Source organism: Rattus norvegicus, chromosome 7 (genome assembly GCF_021556685.1).
Source record: "Rattus norvegicus strain SHRSP/BbbUtx chromosome 7, alternate assembly SHRSP_T2T, whole genome shotgun sequence".
Classification (NCBI taxonomy): domain Eukaryota; kingdom Metazoa; phylum Chordata; class Mammalia; order Rodentia; family Muridae; genus Rattus; species Rattus norvegicus.
The window spans coordinates 122,349,018-122,362,101 of record NC_141540.1 but is presented as its reverse complement, the minus strand read 5'-3'; the positions used below and the strand labels follow the sequence as shown (position 1 = coordinate 122,362,101).

General features: G+C 47.5%; 1 long non-coding RNA gene across 2 annotated transcripts in view; it reads left to right on the top strand.

The window, feature by feature from the left end:
• LOC134479757 (uncharacterized) overlaps positions 1-5,576 on the top strand; it is a 60,710-nt gene extending 55,134 nt beyond the window's left edge. For both annotated transcript variants that reach the window (XR_015625789.1, XR_015625788.1), the window contains one exon: positions 4,389-5,576. This is a non-coding gene — a long non-coding RNA (uncharacterized LOC134479757). The remainder of the gene's footprint in view (positions 1-4,388) is intronic.
• The last annotated feature ends 7,508 nt before the right edge of the window (positions 5,577-13,084 follow it).

The following is a 13,084-nucleotide window of genomic DNA, read 5'->3' as shown; positions in this document are numbered from 1 at the left end:
TTCAAAGGGTCTGTATTTTTCTCTGGCCAAATCGATACTTGAAAAAGTCCTTCTCGCTGTCTCCCTCCCATCCACAGCAGACGAAGGGCTTTTTACCTTGCGTACCCATTGGGTTCTTCCTGGGGTTAACCAACAAGTAAATATTATGCATCCCAGAGACAAGTGGGACCCGGCCTTGAAAGGAGGAGTCAGTGGCTGCTTTCAGTGGCACTTTCCTGGGGAGAAGCCTGAGAGGCAGATTGGTGGTAAGCAGGGCGGGGGGAATCAAAGCCGCTGGTGTATACACACAGAGGAAGTCTAATTCAAAAGCCATATAATGAGTGGACTTGGGAAGAAGCTTGTTGCTGTGGCAACCTGATTCCCCTGCTGCCAAGAGCGGGCTTTCTTCTTTCTTCTGCACCTGGCAGGGACTCCTTCCCTTCCACATAACTTGAGAAAGAAAGACAGAATTGGTGTTCTTTTATTGAGGTTAGAATACGCTTCCTGTCTGTGGACAACTGTCACCAAGAGAGAGAATGTGGTTCCCCCAATTCCCTCACTGGGTGTGTGTGTGTGGAACTGGCCCTCCCTCCCTTCCTCCCTGCTGTAGGCCCAAGGCCACCTGGGTAGCTGGACTCAAAGGCCAATGTCACAGACCACCATTAACCAGGACTGTCTTCCTGACTTTTTCCAGAAGAACAGGTGTACCAAGCCCCCAGCAAGGCTATTCTGCCCTCGCTCAACAGGAGCCCTTCTAGATCTTTCTTTAGAAATGTCAAAGGTAACTTTGCTAGGACCTTTGAAAACAGTCTTCCTGTACTGCTGCCCCCTCAACCCTGAAAATGTGGATTGGGATAGAGCCGGGGAGAGCACGGCAGATGGATGGGCCAAATTAAATCGCTTTTCTCTCTTCTCTCCAGTTTCTCACCTGTTCTGAGTCAGGCTCTAGGCTGGCCACACGATTTAACACCCCCTCATCTAATTCTTTTAACAGCTCTGTAAAGTGGTCGCCCTTCTTTCCAACTGCTTCACTCGGACCAAAAATGGAGACAGACTGCTGCGTGCAGGCTGAAGTGATTGGCCCCCACCCTCAGTCTGCCTGGATTGCAAGGTCATGTTCTAGCGCTTCACCCATTGTGAGAGGCAAACCAGACTGCAGAGGGACTGTCCCTACTCCCAGATGCGGTGACAGCTGCTTATTAAATCTCCCTTTAAGTGACAAAGACAGGAGGGACTTGCCCCACCCAAATTACCAGCTCTCTTCTCCCTTCAGAATTGCACGTGCCTTCTTTAATCAGGCAGCGGCTGTGTTGGGGACAGTAAGGGTATGGGAGGCTGAATCCATCCAACCGTTAGGGTCACTGACATTGTCTGCACTCAAAACCTCCCGACAAAAATATGGGAACCGATGACTGGGTTTGCTTTTTTTTTCTGGAATGCTGAGGGCTGTGGTGGGATTGAGTGAGCTTAGACAGGTACCATAAAAATGATTCTTCTAAGCCTCAAATGGACCCAATCTCAGTTTAGCAGCTTCTGGTAAATTCCCTTGGTTGACCTCTCTAATGTGAGCTCTTCTATAGAAAACCGCCACCATCATCACCATCACCATCACCATCATCATCATTACTATCACCATCATCACCGTCATCACCATCATCATCATCATCATCATCATTGACTGGGTGTGCTGGGTGGGAATGTGGGGGCAGGGGAGGTTGGAGGTAAAGTGTTGGTTTGATTTGTCTAAATCTCATCCCAGACACAACCACGGCATAGTGTCATCTCTCAGGAGAACAGTGACTATTTGTGTGGTTACCTTTCAGGCCCTACCCACAAGGGTCCTTTCAGGTTGTTGTGACAGATCCCTTCAGGGGTGGGTCTTAGGAGCCTGCTCTCTGCCCTGGCTTCATGGCACTGCCTCGTGACTGAGACAGGAGCACAGGAAGTGTTCCAGGAGAGCAGCCAGTTCCTTTGTTTCCTGTGACTAATCTGACTCACTATGAACCTCTGCCCTCAGAGGGGCAGCAACTGGAGAGAGGAAAGAAAGCTTCATTCACTGACTGACAAGACTCCAGTGCGTTCCATTCAAATAACCCCTTAGGATGACCACCTGTGCCTGAAGGCAGACAGCTTAGATTTCTCTGGGGTCAGGTTTAGCTGTGCCAAGAGTGTGGTAGGGATGGGTCCAAGGCTAGCTGTGTTTTTGTTTTTTTTTTTTTTTCTTTTTTTCGGAGCTGGGGACCGAACCCAGGGCCTTGTGGTTGCTAGGCAAGCGCTCTACCACTGAGCTAAATCCCCAACCCCGTTAGCTGTGTTTTTAGTTTAATGATTGTTAGCATTTTTTCTAGGTTCCACCCCACAGTTACCTGGCAACAGCCAGGTGTGCCTGACTCACTATAAAAGGGGCTGCTTGCCCCCTCCTCTCTCTCTCTCTTACTCTCTTGTTCTCTCTTTACCCTCTTCCCCCTCTGTCTCTTTTCTCCACATTCCCCTCCCACCTCTCTCCACATGTTCCTGGCTGGCCTCTACTCTCTCTGTCTGTCTGTCTCTCTGTCTCTGTCTGTCTCTGTCTCTGTCTGTCTCTGTCTCTCTCTCTCCTCCCTTAATTCCCCTCCCCATGCTCTAAATAAACTCTATTCTATACTATACCATCATGTGGCAGGTACCTCTGGGGGAAGGGATGCCTCAGCATGGGCTTTCAGAGACACCCCCTTCCCCCACACTATACCCTACCTCTACCAAACATATCCGGGTTCTTTCTTTCTTTTTTCCTTTTTTTTTTTTCTCAGAGCTGGGGACCGAACCCAGGGCCTTGCACTTGCTAGGCAAGCGCTCTATCACTGAGCTAACTCCCAACCCCTCTTTCTTTTTTATAAAACACAATAATGATGTGCCTGCAGGAACTTTCCAGCTCCTGTGCTCTCCTTGCTGGGTGTAGACAGTGTCTGTTCCAGTATACGGGCCCTATTAGGGTTGAACCAACAAATGGGCCAAGAACCCCATACTTCTAGTTGTCTCTTCCTCCTCACCTCTTCTAGTATGAGCCTTTGTTAACCCCTGGATTAGCCTGAGGGGTGCTTGAGACACACAAGGACTGACTTCCTTGACCCTCACCTCTGTCCCTTTGTGGTCATCCTCAGCAGCCTCTACTGCCTCTTGTCTAGATCTCCTTCCACTGCAAACACACAGAATGAAGCTCGGCAATCCAGACCATGGGAGGGGGAGGCTGTGGATCTCTTCCACGAGCTTGAACTATTTAGAGCATCCTTCTCTGCCTTGGCAGACTAGGTTTGGAAGCTCTTACCTTGCTTGCTTCAGACTCAGAAATATTTCGGGGGCTGTTCACAGCTGAGCGCCCATTTCCTCCTTGCTTTGCATCCCGGTTTTCTCAGCAAACAGATGCCTCTGGCAGAGGGGGGAGGAAGTGGCAGCAGTGGAATTCAAACAAGGAACATCTACAGATGCCCCCTGTCTTATCTCAAGGCCACCAGGTCCCTTGCAGCCCTGACCTGTTCTGAAGCTGCTAACCCTGCCCTTTTAACTAACCTAATTAATGTAAGCCTGTGCTTCTGTTTGTTTTTATGCTGAAGAGGGAGCCCAGACTCTGCAGATACTAGAACTTGCTGGACAGGGATTCTAGCACAGAGTTAGGTACCTAGCTCAGCCTTTTTTGAAAATTTTATTTATTTATTTTTTGAGACTGAGTCTTGCTATGGTCTTAAACGCCCAATCCTTCCATCTCTTTCTGCTAAGAAATTTTCATTTTCCTCTTTGTTTGTTTGTTGTTTTTTCAGAGCTGGGGACCGAACCCAGGGCCTTTTACTTGCTAGGCAAGCACTCTACCACTGAGCTAAATCTCCAACCTCATTTTCCTCTTTGTTTGCTTGTTTGGTTTTTTTTGTTTGTTTATTTGTTTTGCTTTTTCTTTTCTTTTGTTTTTCTTTTTTTTTTTTTTTTGGAGGGGGGAGCAGTCTTACTATGTAGTCCTGTTTGACTGTCCTGGTGCTTGCCAAGCTGGTAGACCAGGCTACCCTCAAACTCACACAATATCATTTAAACCTTCCTGAATCTCAACACATTTTAAGCTTGGGAGGAAACTGACACTCTTGGTTCCATCTCCAGCATCCCCAAAATAAGAACAAGAATAAAATATTCTCATGAGAAGTCAGTAATAGGAAATAAGGCTTCCCCGGGCTCCAGGAGCCATCTGGAAGATGGCTGACTGTGAAAAACAGCCTGTGGGAACCTCTGGCTTGTAGCCACGTTGAGTAGACAGAGGCCAGCTCCTTGAGAGAACTGGACCACTGTAAGAGTGGTTGCTGCAAAAACCTCCCAGAGGTGCACACTTAGTGTCAGAACTGAAGTGCTATGGGAATATTAAAGAAAATTGGTTTTGTTTTCCTTCTCAGGGATAACAGGCAACAAGCAGACACCTCTGCATCCAGTTGGAGAATGTTGCTGAACAAGTTGATATGGACGGAGAGAGATAGAAAAGGTCGTGAAGGCTCGAGTTCAGCCATATTTACTTCTGTGATGGTGGAGATGGTGCATGAACATTGGAAACATTGGACCAAAGGATGAGAAAGGGAGAGAGTGGGGTTTGGTGTGTGTAGTCATTTACCACATAAGCATGAAGACATGAGGCCAGACCCCCAGAACCCATGTAAAGCCAGATGTATAGCATAAGCATCTGTATTCCTAGCAATGCTACCGAGAGACAGGAGGCAGAGTCAGGAGGCTCCCCGGGAGCTTGTAAGCTGGCTAGTCTGGAGAACACAGTGAAAAACAATGAAGAGACCCTGTCTCCATCACAATGGAAAGCAAGAGCCAGGCATCACAGTGTACTCCTTTAAGCTCAGCACTTGAGAAATGGCAAGTGGATTTCTGAGTTCAAGGCCAGCCTGGCCTACAAAGAAAGTTTCAGGACAGCCAGGACTACACAGAAAAACCCTGTCTCTAAAAACAAAACAAAAGGAAACATAACAAAAGAAAACACAGAAAGCAAGAACTGGTTTGACAGGGAAAGGCAGTGAAGAGGATCCTCCATCTCATATTCTTTCTGAGGAAATATTATGTTTAACTAGAATTGGTCTCCATGATAGAGAATCCCTTGGAAAATTACACAACTGTATTCTAGGAACCTGAGGCCATGATGCCCAGCTGACTCTTCTTAGTGTCTGTTAAACTACCTGCTTGTGCAAACCTCCCTCTCCAGCTAAGCTAACTGCTTATCTTAGCTTCTGTTAAGCTCCCTGCTTGCACAAAAGCTCCTGCGCAGCTGCCGAGTAAGATACAGGATGTGGTTTTGCCTTTAAAAGTCCCTTGCTCGAAAGCTCAAGACTTCATTTAGGTTCTGAGTGCAGTCCAAGTTGGCTGGAATACTTTCCTTTTGTCGTCGTTGTTTTGGGGTTGTTTTTGTTTTTCTTTTCTGAGACAGGGTTTCTCTGTATAGCCCTGGTTGTCCTGGAACTTGTACTGTAGACCAGGCTGACCTTGAACTTAGAGATCCATCTGCCTCTTCTTCCAGAGAGCTGGGATTAAAGGCATGCGCCACCACTGCCTGGCTTTAGAATAAACACTTTCAATTGGCCGTGAAATCTGTGTCATCTCTGGTGGGCAGTCTATAACACTGACATCTGAGGTTTTCCCCTACGATCCACCCATGCACTGTGACACACACACTGCATAAATGTGTACATCATTTAAACATATATACCAAAGATCCCTAGTTCAACCCTGGGGCTTGAAGGGGGGATTTGGGGAGCATTGGCCAAGAGGCTAAGAAATTGACTGAATAATAAAGGAGATGGAGGCCAAGCAGGGGTTAGAATTTAGGGGTAGCTTTCTTGGAGCCCTTTGCGTGAAAGGTGCTGTGGGATTTTGAATTCCCTTCCAGTTCATTCTGAAGGCTTTATTTTTATAATTTAATTTTTACTCTGTATCCTGAGGGAAGAACAAGGAAAGGGAATGAATGATGGAAGAGAAGAGGGAAGGGAGGAGGGGAGGGAGGAGGAAAGGGAGGAGGGGAGGGAACAGGAAAGGGAGGAGGAAAGGGAGGAGGGGAGGGAGGAGGGGAGGGAGTCCAGACATCCTCAAGTGGTCCCTGTAGAAGTAACAGGAGGAGCAGCCTGGGCTCAGTGCTTCCAGGCTTCTCCATTGAGAGTGGGTAGCGGAGCGGCCCAAACGACCACAGGAGACACCAAGTAAGGTACAGGAACCTGGAGAGCTTGTGCTCGAAATCCACATCTCCGCCCTTGCCAGCCCTCTACCCACTTTGGAGATGTTGCTGGCTTTTGGGTTTCCAGTGCTTGTTCCTGGCGCAACCCAGGAGAAACCAAGATGAAGCCAGCGGTGTCTCCGAGAAACAAACACGCTTGCTTTTTTCCTTCTTTGCAGTGAATTGATTTGCTCAGAGCTGCTGACAGCACCAGGTAACCCCAGACCGTTTGCTATCTTATCACACCTTGCAAACCAGACCCCAGAAGGACTCAAAAGTAGGAGCACCCAGCTGAGGCATCCCCAGATCCATCCCGTGACCATGCGTGTGCAGACCATGCATGTGCAGAAGCAGAAGGCTCTTGCACAGGTACAGTGACTGTCTGCTGGGAAGGTGCCCTCCCCTCCTCCCTGCCCTTCCTCCCTGGCCCTTAGATTATGGCAAGGTAAAGTCTCTAGCAGGTCTATTCCTCACAGCCTTAGACCTCTCCTAGGTGAGTCCAATCAGTAACGTTATGACTGTTTATGGGGTTATCCTAAAACTCCATCTCCCCACATCGGCAGCCCAATGAGAAGAACAGTCCTGCCTCCCCTTGCCCCAGGGACAGGTACCATACCCCGTGCTGAACAGGCTTTCTGGGAGCTATTTTAGTAGATTACTGACCATGAAGAAAGACTTATGGGAACCTCCAACTTGAAGGCAATTTAAGAAGATGTTGTGGGCAACCAAGGAACCCACCTGTTGGGATTGGCATTTGAGGGTAGGGGCCAGCCTTGTGGGACTGGGAATCATTAGCCTGTGTGGTCTATATTAATTGTGGGTGGTGTCAGGGGTGGTGGACATTCAATGCCTGGAACCCACATGGTGGGAAGAGAGCTGACTCCTGAGAACTGTCCTCTGTCTTCCACAGGTGAACTGTGGTATGCATCTACCTACCCTACCCACACATCCTAGCAGTGCTTACACATACATGGTAAAACGTAGCCAAGGGGTGGTGCACACTGTTTATCCAGCACTCAGGGCAGAGGCAAGTAGCTCTCTGAATCCTGGTCTACAGAGCAAGTTCTAGGACAGCCAGGGTTAGACCTAGAAACCCTGTCTCTACCCCCCAACCCCCCAAAAAACCCCACTAATTCTGGGTGGTTAGTGCCAGAACTGAGTTTGGCGGAACCCAGGGTCCTGTGGACTGGAGAAACGGTTGCTGGTCTCCTCTGACCCTTGAGTTTTTTAGCTTCTGCAGCCTGTTGTGTTCTCTCAGGCCAGGTATGGCTCCAGGACCAGGGCTTGTGCCTCTGAACTCTGGGAAGGAGTTTCTACACCTTCCATACCTATTTGGCAATTGTAAAAGCACGCAAAAGTGCATCTGGGAGGGTGGGCTCCAGAGTTTTCGTGAAGTCTGTACCACAGTAAAATCAAAGATACCTCCCTGGGCAAAGTCCTCGTGGAAATTGCTCACAAAGCCTTGATCTTTCCAGCCTTTTCCTTTGCTCTGTTCCGTTTTCCTTGCACACTTTCCCTGAATTCTCATCTCTACCTGGGGAGACCCTACCAGGTAGCACAGCCGTTACCTCATGTACCGTTCACTCCGCTTAGGCCGCAGAAGTCCCCTGCTATCTGCCAGCCACCACCACCACCACCACCACCACCACCACCACCACCACACACACACACACACACACACACACACACACACACACACACACACAAATAAATAAATAAATAAATAAATAAATAAATAAATAAATAAATAAATAAATAAATCAGGACAGATGGCTCGGAGGATTAGGCTTGAGAACCCGAGTTTGAATCCCCAGACTGTACGTAAATCTGGCTTAGCAATGCGCGCCCGCAATCCCAGTGTTGCTAGAGAAAACTGGAAGCAGAGACAGGAGGTTCGAGGCCTGGCTAGCCTGGTATACATAGTGGCAAGCCAGCAAGAGGCTCCATTCAAACGAATTGGAATGTAAGGACTGATTGCCAACGTTGTATACTCTGACCTCCAAACACATGTATGTGTGTATTCACACATGTGAATGGATGCATACATACACAGGTTTAAAAACAAGAGTACTTCCCATCTCACGAATATGCACACATTTCCTATTCACATAACATATACTGCACACAGACGCAGAGATCACATCTGCTGTCCATACAACACATAATGTACATCATGCACAAAACACACATCACACAAACACCACACATCTCTCTCACCACACAAATTGCACACCGTGCATTCACACTGGGGTCAGTAAAATGGTCCACTGTGCTGAACATGTGACCTATACTAGCCAATCAGTGGGTCCCACTTCCCTGAGGCTGTGCTTAGGAGGAACTAGGAAGGCACGTAACTCACATGGCGATTCACCTCTAATGCCTGCACCCAATGAATTAGGGTCCTTAGTGACAGCGAATTCAAGGCCAGCCTGGACTGCACAAGACCCTGTCTCAAAACAAAATAATACTACGTGCCTTGTAGGGAATTAACGAACTTGAACACAATGTTTATTCAGCGTTCGGAGCTGTCCCTGGCACACGCTCAACAAATGTTTGTCATAACTGCTGATCCCTTCCAAGAACTTGGTGAGACTGTGTGTTCCTTTCTGGAACTCAGAAGAATATGAACAGGGGTGGGGGTGGGGGATACTGCAGGAGGGGAGCAGCGCTTCCTTTTTTAACCGTGAGAGGGGAGGGGGGAGATGGTAAACAGTTCCCAGAAAAGGAAGAAGGGCTTCGCAGGCGAAGCAATCAGTGTCCACTTCTAGGGACGAGTGTTCACGTTACCAGCCAACCGTTCTGTACCAAGTGTCTGTTCTGCTCAAGGTACTGTGTGCAAGCTGGAGGGTGGGGGGTGGGGGTGAGATACGGAGGAAGCAGGTTCTCTAACCACAGCTTACAATGGGGAGACAGGGCAATAACTCACAAGAGAAACCCCAGACATACGGCACAGCAAGGTTAATCTTCCACTGATGCAGCTAGGAAGTCTCACAATGGATCCAGAGATGATGAATTCATCTGAGGCCAGGCTCCTGGGAAGGGTGCCAGTGAGATTCCTCAGCAGGTAATGGCATTTCCTGACAACTTGAGCCCAGTCCCTTGAACACACATGGTGGAAGGACAGAATCAGCTCTTGCGAGTGGCCTTCCGGCTGCCACAAGAACGGCGTAGGATTTGTGTGCCCACGCGAACCACACACATTCACATGGATATGGGTGCCTGTGTATGTACAGGTTGGGTTGCACATGTATGTGGAAGCCAGCAGCTTATGTGTGTTCTTCAGCCCCTTTCTGTGCTATGTGTTAAGCTATGGTCTCTCACGAGAACCCAGAGCTTGCTGATTCTACTCTACAGCTAGCAAGGTTGCCCTGGGGATCCCGTCTCTGGCTCCTTGGCGCTGGAATTATAGACAGCCTGTCACATTCTTCTAACATTTATATGGTGCTGGGGAATATCCCCAGCCCTGCCGTTTACATAATTTTGTTAACATTTATTTATTAGTGAGGGAAGGCATGTATTTATAGGTCATGCCCCAACGCATGTGCGGAGGTTACAGAAAACTTTGCGAGGCACTAGTTCTCGGCTACCCTCTCTGTTCCTGGGTTGGAACTCTGGGCGGCAAGCACCTTTACGCATTGAGGCGGGCCAGAGGCTTGGTTTCTAGGAAGCAACACTCCTAGGAGGTACTGAAGCTTCAGGAATGGCACCTTATGGGAACTTGTATCACCAGGGTTCGGCCTTGACATGGTATTCCTGTCTCACTGTTTTTGCTTTCTCCCATCACTATGAGGCGAGCAGTCCACCCCTGTGTTCTTCCAGTGACTGTGGCTGCAACCCTGAACTAAAACAAACCTTTCCTTCAGTTAAGTGGATCATTTTCAGGTGTTTTGTCACAGCAACAGAAACCCAACGTTTTAAGTAGATCTATAATGGTAAAAGTCGGCAACTAGCTTAGTAACTTTCCATATGAGGTAAAGCAGAAAGAACACGTGTCTGTGCAGGGCACTAGCTCTGTGGCAGAGCGCTTGCCTCGCGTGCACGAGGCTCTGGGTTTGATTCTCCGGTATTATAAAAAAAAAATAAGAGAAAATATCCTGTACTTGTGACTGTGAATCAGCCCTTGAGCGGCTGGATTTGGCTTCTGCTCTAAGAATCTTGGACAAAACAAATGTTAGAGAAGCATTGCGAGGGCCAGATGATAAAGCTTCTCGCCTCCCCTTCTCCAGTGTGGCTTAGAGGAATACTTGGCTCTGCAGGAGCATAATAGTGTCTTCATTGGCGTGAATAGATTTCCTGTTGTGTTAAGTTGTAGCATCTCTTTAGTTTAACCAGAAGAGAGATCAGGAGGCCCTGGAACTGGGAAGAAACCATAAGTAAGTAAAGGACTTAGGTCCAGTAGTCATGGCCCAGAAGCAGGGCAGCAGTCTGGGCCTGGGAGGTGAGGGCAGGGGGAATGTCCCCACTGCAGGCATCAACTGGCCTTCAACTCAACTCAAGGCCTACCAGTCAGCCCCCATCCTTCCTAATGGGGCCCTTCACTCCTTCTGTTCTCAGGCTTGAACTAGTGCTGAGTGCCTGAGGCTATCTGTACAGAGAGCAGGAGCTTCTTGGAGAGTCAGTGACACCACAGAGGTCACTTGAACCAGGTGCAGGTGGTACACAGGGACCCTGCCATGAACATCCAAGGAATTGACCTACTTGCAGCCCTTCTCCCAAGCTGAAGTTTAAGTTGGTTTATTCAACCTAAATAACCAGAGAAATCTTTAAACATTAGATTATTGGTGGGCTGGATATGCTGGTATACAGCTTTAGTCCTAGCACTCAGGAGACAGAGGCAGGAGGATTTCTGTGAGTTCGAGACCAACCTGGTCTACATAGAGAGTTTCAGCCCAGCCAGAGATACATAGTGAGACCCTGTCTCAAAGAACATTCCCCCTAAGAAAAGAAGTTATATGCTTTCTCTTTTAATATATGTTTTATTAAACTTCATCACTTATGTGTGCATCTGTGTGTGTGTGTGTGTGTGTGTGTGTGTGTGTGTGTGTGTTTCTGTGGTGTTTGTCAATGAGTGCAGGTACATATATATGCCACTATGCACATGTGAAGTCATTTTTCTCCTTCCACTGTGAATTCTGGGGATTGAATTTAGGTTGACAGACGTGTGACAAGCACTTTGGTCCACTGAGTCATCTGACCTGCCCTCTTCTGTCCTTTAAAAAGGACTTTTTCCCTTCTCCATAGCCTGGGATGACCACCATTCATCTTCTCCTCTCGGGAAGCAGCATTGAAGACAAATGACAGGTTTACCTATCCCATCTCTGACCATTTGGAAGTTCTGCCCTCTTCTAACCTTTGAGAGTGAGAGCTGGATGGGCACTTGGGAAAGCCACCACCACTCTTTAACTGCTTTGCTTTTCCTGACCTCCTCGACTCATTGAATCCCTTGGACTTACTGCTGGTCACAAGCTTTGAAGGGTGTCTTAGTTGCTGACCCCACTCCTGGTACCAACTTCTGTCTTAGTCACTGTTCTATGGCTGTGCAGAGACACCACAACCAAGGCAACTCTTTAAAAAGAAAGCATTTAATTGGGGACTTGCTTACAGTTTCAGGAGTTTAGCCCATTATCATCATGGCAGGAAGTATGGCAGCAGGGAGCATGGTGACAGACAAGCATGGTGCTGAGGAAGTAGCTGAGAATTACATCATAATCAGTAGGCTGAGAGAAAGACACTGGGCCTGATGTGAGCTTTTAAAATCTCAGATCCCACTCCCAGTAACACACTTCCTCCAATAAGTTTATACCTACTCCAACAAGGCTACACTCCTTAATTCTCAAATAGCCATTCCTTAATAACTAAGTATTTAAATATATGAGCCTATGGGACCATTCTTATTCAAATCACCATAGAGGAGAAAGAGTTTTGTGGGAAACTCATGTTCTTTGGCCATATGCTCAATTTGTATAATGATCGTATATGTATACCTACGTGTGTAATGTGCGAGTTGCATGTATGTAAGCATGTGTGAAGGCTGAAGGAAAACCTCAGGTATCTTTGTCAAGAACCATCTCATGTTTAGGCTCAGCTGGCTGAGCAGCAAGCCCCAATAATCTGTTTGTCTCACGTCTCCAGGACTATAAACACGCATAGCGGCACCCAGCTTTTTACCTGAGTGCTGGGATTCAGACTCAGGTTTTTATGCTAACTGAACTATCTCTGTGAATCCTAAAATTAAAAAAAAGTTAATTATGCTTATCCATTTATGTGTGTGCATGTATCTCAGAGCACTCATATGCCACAGTACACATGTTGGGGTCAGGGGACAACTTGTAGGAATAGATTCTCTCTTTCCACCACGTGAATCCCCAGGATAGAACTCAGGTCACCAAACATGATGGGACAGTGCCTTTACCCCCTGAGTCATCTGGCAGGCGCTACTCAATTTTGTAAAAAGGGCAAGAATTTCATTAAAGCACATAGAGGAGAAAGCTTAGATTGTTTTTTTCAATCTATTTTTTCCTAGTAGCAAAGCATCCAGAACCAATTATTACTGATTTGAGTTGAGTAAAATATCATTCTAACGATAACAAAAGAACAACCCAATTAAAAGAAAATGGACAAAGGACTTGAAGACAATTCTCCAAAGAGTCTACACAAATGAAGACCAAACCGTTGAAAATCTGTTCCGCCTCACTAATGATGAGGCAGCGGAGGCTGATTCACGCCTGTTTGAGCAGGTTTCATTTAAGAGAAGGGGAAGATGAGGAAGAGGAGGGGGAAAGACAAAGCAGGTGTAAGGGTGTAGAGAACTGGATCCCTTGTGTGCCACTGATAAGAATGTAAAACCATGCGGCTGCTGTAGGGAGGCAGCTAGGTATCTTCAAAACC